Consider the following 13,904-nt stretch of genomic DNA (forward strand, 5'->3'; position numbering starts at 1 on the left):
TTCTGTCTACTCCCTAGCCTGGCTTCCCTGCCCTAAACTTGCATCTCCTCTAGTAAAGAAAGGGGAACACTGACCTCTCCAGTCATGAAAATCTTACTATGCTGCTCTATTTACATGTATATATCAGCAGCACGCACCCCCTTCTTTGTTGCAAAAATATTTGCACATCTTCACTTATCTCCCTGCACATAGCAGAGAAATTTACACATTCCTCCAACTTGCTCTATAGAAACTTTAAAATCTTTATCTCACTAAAATTGTGAGAGTGAGTCTACTGGAGCTGCTCAGTCTGCTGTAGACAGGTTGCTGTTTTCTCTCTGTGCTAGTCTATGACAAAATATTTGACATCTCAGCAAGGAGTTCATCATTGTCTCACAGCAAAATCTTGATATGAAAGATTCATGCAATTTGTCTCACCAACAGTAAATGGTGATGGTGTCCTTTTCTGTCTTATGATGTCTCACCTTTCTTAGACATACACAGTCAGTTTAACAGCTGAGAAAGATTTGTCTGATTTTTTTATCTAGTGATAGAAGCATGTGTTAAGTGCTAGGATTTTCATGTGCATGAAATAAGATTTTCTTCATTTTCCATTCTTTTTTTTTTCTTGCAATCTAGCGCACACATCAAACAAATAATAATAGTCTGTTAAACAAACAATAATGATATACACATTCAGTAATTCTTGTCCTTTGATCTGCTACCTGAGCATGTGCACAGAAATTAATATACTTAGAGTACTATCAGTTCATTTAATAAAAATACAGAAGGGAATGCCATGGAGGAGTGTATACTCAGTATGTCAAGTATCTGTGATGAGTTTAAAATTGAATGGAATGCAAGTTATATTGATATCCCCCTATGAAGACTTTTACCAGTGAACACAACCCCATCAGAATGCATTACCTGTTCATGAATGTACAGGTTTCTAAACTTTTCAGAGTTCTTTAAAATTTGTCTTTTGCTTATTATTGACTAAAGATAATCTGAAAGCAATGGACTACAGTGTAGAGGAGTGCTTTGAGGATGCTGTTACATTCTCTTGGATTATGCCATCTTTTGTGTCTGCCAAGAGCAGCATAGTTTTAGAAAAGTAACATGTTTTTCTCTCTGTTGGGCCTTGAGAAAATAAAAAATATAAATTTCTTGACTTGAATAACTAAAAGTTCTTTCCATTTCCCTTGGTACATATACATACACATATATAGTTGTTGTTATTTTTATTTTAATCGATAGTTTATTCAGAGATACACCAGTGACAGAACTAACATCATGCAAATCTTTAATTTAGGTGACTTTGGACAAGTTTCAATGCTGGAATAAGACAGAATGAATGCAAACTGATATTTCATTAAGTTATCAATAAAATTCTTCCCTTATTGTCAAATAAAGTTATGGTAGCCTTTATGATATGAATGTGGAATTGCCATTTTACAACAGTATTAGATGTGACAGAAAGTATAAAAGACAGAACTTCCTCTATTTCCACAGTCAATCTGAAAAGCACCATTACAGGAAAAGATTTCAGGATAGATGAAAAGGTTTCCACAGAAGATTTACACCTTTGTCAGGGGTTTCTGAAGCATGAATGGTTTCAAAGTACTATAACCTTTTAAATAACCCTATTATGGGTTGAGTTTGCATATGCAAAATAAAATGTTGCACAGTACGATTATTCATTTCTATCATATTTAATGCTTTGGTTTTGCTATAGCAAGAGATCTTTTGTATCATTAAACAATTGCAAGATGAGTCTTTAGTATTTTAACAGCATTGCATTTTATCAAAGTGTTCTAACATGAACTTTGTGCTGAAAGGATATGGAAAATTAAGACTCTCGAATGCTATCATAGCCATAGGATGATTATGCTTTGATTTCCCTCATTTTCATTTTTCACATGAAGGATTTTAGTCACTCAGCATACATAGACTTTTTTACACACTATTTTAAAAAGACTGATTTTATATAAAGATGAGATTTTTCACCTAAATCTAATCCCTTATACGTGCTAATCACCAGCAAGGTTAATCACAAGCCTGCAATTAAACCAGACAGACACAACCATAACTTTTGAATTACTAGTATGAGGAAATAGCTTTTGAATACTTATAAATTGACTTCTTCTGTGAAAGACACATTTTTGATTGATAGTTTATTTGTTATACTTACACAGCATCGCAATGCTCTTTATAAAGCATTATCCTTGTTGATGGGTAGTGTAGACCAGAAATCAAAACCATTTCTGGTTCTGATAACAATCTGATCATAGCAACAGGAAGCTTAGGACAAGTTCAACATATGACTATTTGCATCTTCTAACCAACTTGCCACTTCTGTCTATGAGCAAAACATCAATAAATAAATTAAACTGTTGTTATCGGCAGACTGCTTTTCAGTAAGGCTTCTTGGTCTCATTTCCCAGACCTTCTGTTACATTATGCCAGAAAATAACATCCAATTGCACTTACTTAATGATAGACTCATTCCACTATTTTGGCTCAGTCATTAGCTACTGTGAGTATTAGAACCAATAGCTCTCAATTCTGTAATGAGAATTATAGAGAAAAGCTGTCAATACATGATGTATCAGTGGCTGGAAGAAGAACACAGCAAATGTGATGACAACGCTTTCTTTGAAATGAAGAAAACTGATTCTTGCTTGAAGACCAAGAAAACATCTAGCACAGTAAATACTCAACAGATTCCTGGCTTTGTTTATCCTAGAGCAATTTTTTAAAATATATTGAAAATTGGCTTGGAAAACTTGTCTCTAAGAGATTTTTTGAACTTAGTACGTACACATGAAAATCAAATTTTAAATTTATAACTGAATAGCAAATTTACACACTTTTGTTTTTTTTTCATTTAAAATTATAAATTATATAAAATTATAAATTTATATAAATTATATAAATTATATAAAATTATTTGCGTATCATCTGTAAGGAATGGAAATGAAATTTATTCTGATGCAGATAAAGATATATGAAAGATGGTACAAATCTTCAACACTAGTATTAAATAATATAGTGCTAAAAGTGAAATACATAAACTCTACAGTAATTAGCCATAGCACAAATATTAAATATTAGAAGGTTAACTATCCGGCTTGAAATATTTTATTTGTGAAACATTCACATTTTCCTGTTGCACTCACTGCATGAAAAGGCTTTAGAGAGCAGTCAGGAAAGTGTAGAAATATAATACATGAAGTGTATCACTCTGACAACAAGCTAGTAGAAGTATTTGAATTGTTAAATATTTTTTTCCCTGCGTTATTATTTGTCCATTTTCTGAGAGCAGGCTATTGTCCGGTAGTAAATTATAGGTCTTTTTACTTGCATATACCATTAAATATTAAAATGCAGAGGAATAATTTTTGCTGTTCTGAATATAGTAATGCTGTGGAATTGTTGACCTGTGACTATAAACTGATTTCATAGAAGTAAGGTTTGTTTTACATTGTTTGAACAAAAGAATTTGACTTGAGAAACAACTGTCTTTTATTCCTGTTCATGTAAAGGAAATATTTGGATTCAAAATCTATGGGTAAAGAGAGGAATCAAAAACCCAGTTTGCATATTTGGCACTAGCTACTTAGCTTTGGAATAGCTTATTAATATATAAATAAACATCTGCAGTTTTCCAGTGATACTACTGGTGTTAGAGGAGAGATACAGATAAAAGTTTTCAATACTTCTTATTCTGTTGAAAAACTAGTCACATTGTGATCTCGTGAATGTAAAAGTGGAAGGACTGAACCTACAAGATTCATTACACCTTTAGTAGAAGCTTCCTAAGTAGCAAGACCTTTGATCATTACTGCTCTCTGTGCAGTACTGCAGTCTTCAGAAATGATAAACATTTACAATGCAAAGATTGGTTAAATCTCATGCCTGATCAAACTGAAATTGATTAACTTTCAAAAATGAAAGCTAATTCATATTGAACACCTCATATAAAGTATGCCATTCAATTCATTTCCATTTCTTTGTTCAAAATAAATCTCCCTTGATGATCAAATTTACTTCTAATATGGATTCTTTTCAAATGTACAGACACAATAGCAAATTCATCTACCAATCTATCAGAGCTGTCTTATTTGATTATAAACTTCATCCAAAGACAAATTTGTTCAGACAGGTACTAATCAGATTCATTTAGACAGAATTTAGATCTATTGCTGACTTCAGTGTACATACCAGTGTTACTGCAAAATTTCTACATTGTTCAAACTTATCTGTTATTATGTACACTGTTCCTTCTCTTGATGATCCTTTACACAACTTTTTATTTCAGTAGGAGTTAGTCATTCTTAACGCTAGCCAATCAAAACTTTCTTCAGTGTTCAAAATTAGGTAAAACAGTGCATAATACAATAGAAGTAATAATTATCTATCTATGCTGAGTATACACCAAATGAAAATTTGCTTTTATTATTGATATGAATTACTATTTTTCTGCAAGAAAAGTATTTTAGCTTTCATCATTTCTACCTCTAAACAAGCTGCATTTTCTAATATGTCCAGTATTTTATTGTTAATGCCAAGAACCAAAGCAACAATCACCTTAGAAAAAGTACAAACAGGCTTTGCAAAAGTAGGGATGCCATACAGAATATCAAATCATGCTCCTTGAAGCCAGCTGCCAGAAGGGTACAAGTGAGTGAGGAGCTTAGTCTGGTGAGGATTATTGCTAAAGTGGGTTCCAGTAAACATTTATCATCATCCATTACCAAAGGGACCTACCAAGAGGAAGGTGCCACAGGAAAAGAAAAAAGTTCTGAAGTGAAAAAATAGTGGGTAAAAAACTGCAGAACAAAGAATTGGAATATAAAGAAGGGCAGAAACTAGTATAGCTTTTCCAAGTGCTATTCAATACACTCTTAAAGGATCTGGAAAGGACATGTGCCTTACAATGTCCAAACTTGCAAACATAACATACATCCAACAAGAAAGGCAGAAGGGCTTTATTATGTTGGCATACCAATAGAATAAAACTGCAGGTGGAATCCATGTAGGTAAACATAAAATTATGCATACAGAAAATCAAACAAACATACACTAAAAACACTCTTATTCACACTCCGTGTTGCAGACTCATTAGATCATAATCACAGTTATTACATCTTGATACTGTAATTAATTGTCATATGAAAACAATATCTTATTTTCTCTCAGGAGTCAAATAGCACAGCAAATATTAGAAATTAATAGAAAACAAAATGGAGAATACTGTTAGAGTGATCACATGAATCCATGTGATGAATCCACTTATATTTGGAGGATGGTATACAGTTTTGGTCCTTCTAGTTTCAAAAGATATACCAAGAGAAAAGTAAACCAAGAGAAGAGTAAATATGTAACTGAAGATATGATCTTTCTTCAATGTAACAAAAAGCAGAATAGCTGAAGACTCTTTCATCTTGAAAGAAATGATAATTAAGAGTAATGGTACAAGAGAGAGCTATTAAATCCTAGGTGATCTTAAATTCTTGTCATGAAGAAATTGTGCAAAAACTCAGACATAAGTGAAACTAACCGGCAAGAAGGTCAAAATAAAAATTTCTTATTTCTGAAGAGTTGGGGGCTATGGAAATTTGAAGGTTTTATTTGACTCTGAAATTGGTAGACAAATTTGTACTGATTAATTCTTTTGGGACTAAATACAAAGACGATGCTATTGAATCACAAATATTTGAAGGCCAAAAGGGTGTTCTGGAGAAGTATTGAAATACACTTGCTTTATTCTTATGTTTTTCATTGCTGCCTAACAGATATTATCACATAGAAACACCACTTAGACTGCTGTTTCCATGTTAAATCTTCACCATGAGAGAGAAAAGTGTATATGTTCAGAAAAGTAAGAACATCTAATTAAATTGGGAACACCTTTTCTTTGCTGTATGGTAATTTTCCTCTTCTTCAGTCTCTAATAACATGCAATAACATTACAAACACATTCACTGATATTTTATAAACAGAAACACTAATTGCTGTACATTTCCATTTTCTGTAAACAGCATTTATACAATATGGGTATACTGTATTGAAATGATGCACTCTGTTATGGATATACACATAGAGAGGAAATGCAGTTTAGTATGGCAATTTAATCTTCAGGTTTGACTTTGCTGCTTTTGTTTCTTCCCATTCATAAGATTTAAACCTGGACTAACATCAGTAAGCTAATTTCTGAAATAAAACAAGAAAATAAAATCACTATATTTTACATAAATTCAGATGTTATAACAAAATTGTTTTCCTTTTTAATTTTACCATTCTGTGGAGAGGTGCTAGTTGTAATGATTCATCAAACTGAGGTAAAAACAAATGAAATAGATGCATATCAGTTTGTTTACACAGTCGGATATTTCTGGAGGATAGAAGAATTTTTCTAGAAAAAAAAAAAGTAGAATATCTCTGGAGTGGATAAATTCATTTGACATACACTTTCAATCTACATTTCTTTTAAAAATGATTTTGTTTTAAGTCTGCTTAAAGAGTGATGCAATATATATAAATAAAGAAATATATAATAACTAGAAATAAAAATTTAATGCTTTTAATCCTCTCACAGTTATTCTTTAATCATTCAAATATATCAAGGCACTTCTAGTCAATATGAAGTGCCTTATAGCAACTAGTAGAATGGCATAATCTGTAATAGATTAATAATGCATAATAACTATAGGTATCTAACATTTTTATCTAACATTAACGTCACATGTATTTCTTTGTTTTTCTCTTTAAACCCCACAATAACTCCATCTGCATTCTTCCACTTTCTCTTATGCTTTTAATGATGCTGGAGACTGTTGTCTATCTTGTCTGACAATTTTAGTTTCAAAAAGATCTTTCAGAAACAGTTGCAATATTCACATGTGACCTGACTTCACTTAGACTGGAGTTTGTCTACTGAGATTGCAGCACATTTTTAGTGTCAGCATTCAACTTCATCTGACTCCTTCATATAAATGGTGCTAATTGAGCATGTTTTCTATCATAACCCTAGGTCACCTTTTAAGAGATTGGAAAACTGCTCTCAGCATCAATTTAAAACTCCAGAAAGTGAGGGGGAAAAAAATATTAAAACAATAAGTTTTATGACAAGTGAGAACATTTTCTTTCCAAAGTAGGTACAGATCTGAAAGAGATTCATATCTTTAAACATTAAAAACAAAAACAAAAACAAAAACCATACAAAACCTCAACACTAAGCAGATTTCCTGGAAATGGATATTAAACGAAAGTAGAACAGCTTCTGTTTGCGTGATGGATTTATAAAACCTGTGCTCCACAATTAAAAATTTAGTTCAAAATGCATATGGTATGATGTGGTGTGCTGCCACTAGCTCAAAGCTAAGCCCCCAAATGCTTCCTTGCTCAACCTGAATTGGGATAGGAGAGAAAATCAGAACGGTAAAAGGGAGAAAAACTCATAAGTCAAGATAAAGTTGCAAACCTGCATATCAAGCAAAGGAAAATAAGGCATTTTCTCACTGCTCCCTATCAGCAGAGAAATGTTTAGCCACTTGCTGGAAAGCAGGGCCTTAGACTGTGTGGCAGTTATTTGGGAAGACAACCTCTATAATCCCAAATGTCCTCCCTTCCTCCTTTTTTCTACAGGCTTTTAAAGCTGAGCACGAAATCACATGGTATGGAATATCCTTTTGGACGCTTGGGATCAGCTACACTAAACTGTGTTCTCTCATATGTATGTATGTCTCTCATACAACCTAGGTGATGGTGGAGCATGAAAAAACAATCAGGCCTTATGCTGTGCAAGCACTGCATTGCAACAGATATAACATTCATATGTTAACATTGGTGTGTTTTAGACACAAATCCAAAACACAGCAGCAAGCAGCAAGCCTGCTATGAAGAAAATTAACCCCATCCCAGACAAACCCAGTACAATCTCAATCCCTTATTCGATGCCATTTATGTTCTGCTTAGGTTCAACAGTGCTCAATACATTCTCATTAATCACCACGCCATTCTCTTCTTCGATAGTACACAGATATCATTCCTTGAGCCCCCTGCGTACAATGTCCATAAAAAGTCCATTAAGTCCATTTAGTCCATGTCTTAGGATCTGTTTTGTCTTCTCTAGTGGACACTCAGGAGAGGAAAGGCAATGTTTTGTGTTATTAGGCGATGAAATCAGTTCAGGCTGGGCCACTGCAGCACTTGCCTAACTTTGTGCAAGGCTTGTCCTCTGATGGTTAGGGTGGTTTCTGCTGCAGTATTTCCTGTAAGATGCAGCTGGTGGCAAAAATTTAAATGTATAGCCATTACAAATGGATAGATAACTTCTTTTTAAGTGGCCTCATTTTATGTTGTTGTTATTTTCAATTCTCATAAATGTTTTATTCCATTATACTATCTCACTAAACATAACATTGATTTCCCTCTTAAATACATTGTTTTTATTTGTTTGCTTATATAACTGGACAGGATAGGTTTACTAGTATGTTCTAACACTGATTTAGCACCATTTTGCTTCAAAAGTTCATTTCTGACAGAGTTTGTGCATTTAAAACAAGTACACCATTTTAAAAATAAGCAAATATATTCATTTACGCAGGAAAAGCTCTCCAACATGCTTTGAAATCATATGTGAACAGTCAGTGCAAACTATTTACATTTTTGTTATTGTATTATGGTGTTCGTGCTCTTTGTGTTAGCATCCAGCTGTGTTGCTGTTGTAATGTTGATACTCGGCACCAAAATTCCTCAGGTGTTCTTCCTTCAACATATTTCTCTTTGTCACCTTGTGATGGCAAAGAGAATTCTTTTACGATTCTCCCTTCTTCCAGTAACTTGAGTTAGTAGGTGTCAGACACTGGAATAAATTTACATTGTATTTATATACTCTGTCATCTTATTCAAGGTCACTGAGGTATGAAGAAAAATCGTATTATGTTGTCTGTTTCCTTACTTTAGGCAGTTATCATTAAAACTAAGAGTATCCTTCTATCTGCTTCCAGAGGGCAAGATAAACATAAATGTGCTAAAAAAAAAAAAAAAATTGATACAGAGTTGACAAGAGTTTAGGTCTTTGGTTCCTATTCACTTCTCTGGTTTCCTCCAGGGGAAGACTTTTGGTTGCCTTGTATGCAAGTTTCGATCAGCTCTCATTTTCTATTCAAAAGCAACACGTTTTCTTTTTGAATTTTCTTCTTGTCACATTGCTGCTGGTCGCAATAACCTTTTATGAAGAGAAAAGCAGATATGATTAAAATGTCCATTATTGGATTTTATGAAGACATGGTAATGGCAGCAATTTCCATGCAATTTTCATAAAATACCTCAGCACTTACTGAACATCTAAGTAACTCTTAACTACCATAACTTTTAATCCACCTTGTCTAATTGTATATATTCCTATTAAGAAACGTTCTTAACAGCTTTTACAAAAAGTAGGATTTTATAGAAGTAAATGCTAGGAACCATGCAATACTCTTATGAAAACAGTATATTCTGCTATACAATGTGTACATGTACATGCAGATGTGTGCTTTTAGAAATCATATTTACAAAAAGAAACTTGTCAACTTTCAGAGAATTAAACAAAATATAAGGGAAAAAAAACACACAAAAAAATAGCTATGACATGCTAAAATTGATCTAATTATCTTGTTGGAACTGGAAAACACAAAATACAGCTTTTTAATTTTGGCTCAAGCAATTTTATATAGATATTTTCCATTGGTTATATTGTAAATCTCTGATGCATACTGAAAAAATAAAAATCTTATTATTTATATATTTTTAAAAAGGATATTTCAATAGGTGCCACATCTGGCTTAGAAATTGCACTATTGCCATGGTTTTTATTAAGTACCTTGTCTTAGTTTCAGCTGGGATGAAATTGTTTTCTTCAGAGTGTCTGATATGATGCTGTATTTTTAGTTCTAGTAGAAAAACAATGCTGATAACACACTGATATTTAGAGCTGCTGCTAAGCAGTGTTGTACAGAGCCAAAGCCATACACAGCAAAGGGCCCAAGAAGCTGGGAGGGAACAGAATCAGAACAGCTGACTTCAACTGGCCAAAGTGATATTCCATACCATATGACATAAAACAGAAGGAATTGTGAAGGAGATGGGAATTCATCTGTCTCTTCAGCAGCTTGAAGGCCTATCTGGACATCAGCTGGAGAGTGGTAAGCAATTTTTGTGCATTACTTGCTATATACCTTTATAGACGTATATACATTGTCATACCTATTATTCCTTTCATTTTTTCTTAGTAAATTCCTCAATCTCAACCCATGAGTTCTATGAGTTCTACCTTGTTGTTATTTTTTTATTTTAATTTCTCCCCCATCCCACTAGAAGGGAAAGAATGAGTGAACAACTTATAGAGCAGATCCTTCTAAAAGCTATGCAAAGGCACATAGAAGACAGGGAGGTGGCACAGGAGAACCAGCATGGCTTCATCAAGGGCAAAAAAAAGGAAGAGTGTAAATTTAGACTAGATATTAGAAAGAAATTATTTAGCGTAAGGAAGTAAGACACTGGAACAGGGTATCCAAAGAGGTTGTGAATGCCCCTTCCCTGGAGGTGTTCAAGACCAGGCTGGACAATGCTTTGAGCACCTCGGTCTGGTGAGATATGTCCCTACCTGTAACAGAGAGCTAGATCTTAAAGGTCCCTTCCAGCCTACAAAGAGAACTGACCTGTCATATAACACTGAAACAAAAGGCAGTAAAGAGCAATAGCTCAGCAATTTAAATGTTTGAATAAATACGTTCATACATTGGTTCAGGTTTTCTTGAAATGCAATAAACTGCAGACTTTCCATTGACTATTGTAGGAGCTAAATAAGAATTTCCAAGGGCATAGGCTATTAAGTGTAATGTGTATTATTGTATTATTAATGTGTTTATGTCTCCCTTACTATATTTATTATAAGCACATTAATGAAAGTGCCATGAATATCAGGACTGATTTATAAGAATGGGGTACTGTTTACAGCCAGATTAGTGTGCAGTAGAAATATTTTATTTAACTAAACTATGTGCATTTGCAATTTATTAAGACAGTTATCTCATTCCAAGGAACAGTCTGTTTTAAGAAAATCAATGGTGTACAAGTTTGCAGTGTTTTCTTCTGAACACCACTGCTGAGAGGGAAAGGATTTTATCAGGAATCTGTTTTTATAGAAGGAATTTATCAAATAATACAAATGCACACACAAGTTATGGTATAATCCATTTAGAGATAATGAAATGAAAGAAGAATATGCAAATAAATTATGTAGATTTCAAATAAATCTGTAGTCAATGCCTTCTCTTCACATTCTGTATAGGGAATCCCAGTCTTCTATGCATATGGGGAATGTTTTAGGACTTCATACATTTCTGAAAGAGCCTTGAAAGGAGTATTCACTTGAGGCTTTTCATAAAAGTTACAAGCATTATTGTGTACTTGTTCATACCATTCATTCCTCCATCCTGAGCTATTTTAGCTTACAATGGTTATATATAGTCCTATCCATCCATGACAAATAAACATTTAAGATCTTGTTTACATTTTTGTTCCATACTCCTAATTCTGCGTCAACAGAATTTGAGTACAAGCCTATATACTGGAATTTACCAGTACAAAGTATACATATACATATATAAAATCTCTTTACATATGCATGTACACATATACACAAAATAATTCACATATATCTACTTTTACATAGGTCTATAAAAAAAATTACTATCCATTAGGGAATAATATAAGATGAAATGAGAGCTAAAAGGTGCAGGAAAGCATTACCATTGTATACCTAAATAAACACAAATATTGAAGTTAAAGAGATTGAAAGAAAAACAAAATAAACCTGTTTCTAAAATTTTACATCTGAGGGCATCAAATTCCTACATTGATCTTCTCCATATTTTATTTTATATTTTATCCGCAGTGGGATGAAATTGTCGATTTGTCTTTTATGGTGATTTAATGACCCCCACAATGACCTTGCTCATTATTACATCAGAAACAAAAGTATTTATCATTGTATAATTTGACTTTAAGATATGCTCTCATCCTAAACTTCTTCTTTTATCCCAAGTACATATCGTCTGACTGCTAGCAAGGTTACTTTTGCTTTCTTATGTAAAAAAATTGGTGAAGTCAACTTGCTTTATTCTGATGTTTCCTATGAGGTAAAATTTCAGTTGCCAGTCAGTTTTAAAGTGGCATGAAGCACAAAGAATAACCCTGATAACAAAAGAAGCATATAAAAGAGAGGGACATTGAATGTCCCTTTGCCTTCCCTCTGTATGTCCCAAATCAGCTAAAGAGATGGAAAAGAATTTGGCTGTGGTTGTGTTCTCTGTGAACTCCATTTTTGTGATGATGAAATCCCACTTTGCGTATCTTTCCTTATTTATAGTAGACATACAGTTAATTTGATGTAGCCTGTAGCTATTGGTGAAGAAATCACACCACAGATGACATAGCATGTAGCTCTGTTTTCATTTTGATGTAATACAGTACACTGGCATTGCTGTGTGCACTCAATAGAGAGCTCCTTTCCCTCCTTCTTTCCTTCCTCTTTCAAGAGCCATGGAGAATGGATGAAAGCTATACTTCTGACAATAGAAATGCAGCAAATGGGGCCATACGTAGCTCAGGAGTGTATTTGAAAATAGAAGATGAAACATTCTACAAAAATCAATAGGTCCCAAGCATCAGTTGCAATTTTAAAGAGATAGGTTTCTATCCAAAGCAATTCAGCTTCAATTTGTCCCAGAAGCACAGTTTTTCTGCAGAAAATATAAGCAAAAATATTTATGTTGAAAGTTGTTAAATTAATGTTAAAAAGTGCATGTATTACTTAAACAAGACTACAAAAACTTTTCTGAATAAGGTTACAATATCTACTTATACACAAACTGTACTTAGAGCACTTCCAACATGTACTGTATACATGCATAACCTTTTTTATTATACTCTTAAAACTTTGTAATAGGTAAGCTTCAGTGATCAATACTTAAATTAATTTAACTTGATCACTTGTCATGGTCTACCCAGGAGTCCATTGTAATGAATTCATCATAACAGGTGGTTGCCACGTCATGATTGTCAGAAGTGAGCAACTAAATATTAGACTTCTTAATGTGTAATAAAGAAGCAATATAATGTTGAAAATCCATAGCATTTTTTAAAAGACACAAAGAAAAATCTCTGAAATACAGAATTTTTTTAAATGACTTAGGTCAAACTTTATGTGTTAAGGTCAGTACACTATTTTTAAATTCCTTTTTTAACAAGGGGTTAGTTATCTGCAAAAATTCTATATATAAGCATGAATTTTTTGTGCTCCAGAAAATCCTTCTGACTTTATCAACAATCACAGAATCGTAGGGGTTGGAAAGGACCTCTGGAGACCAACTAATTCAATCCCCTGCTAGAGCAGATTCCCCACAGCAGGTTGTACATGTAGACATCCAGGCAGGTTTTGAATATCTCCAGAGAAGGAGACTCCACAACCTCTTTGGGCAGCCTGTTCCAGTGCTCTGTCAGTTTCACAGTAAAGTTCTTCCACATGTTCAGATGATACTTCCTATTTTCCAATTTGTGCCCCTTGACCCTTGTTCTGTTTGTAGGCACCATTGAAAAGAGTCTGGCCCATCTACTTGATTCACTTTTTGTGTAGATAAATATTTAAGTCATTTAATACATCAGACCAGCGCTTCAGAGACCATGGTCAGCAAAATAATGGCAGTTCAGAAGGAGCCTCGGTATGGGGAATCTATTTAGTCAAAATGTCTCACACATTATATAAATTTTAAAATTTAAAATACAGTGTTATACACATCCTCAGATAATTCTGAAATACGATTGTATTTTATTTATCTGAAGACTACTTGAGACCCATGTACAGAAATGTTCTT

The sequence above is a fragment of the Meleagris gallopavo genome, chromosome 1 (genome assembly GCF_905368555.1).
Source record: "Meleagris gallopavo chromosome 1, MGAL_WU_HG_1.1, whole genome shotgun sequence".
Classification (NCBI taxonomy): domain Eukaryota; kingdom Metazoa; phylum Chordata; class Aves; order Galliformes; family Phasianidae; genus Meleagris; species Meleagris gallopavo.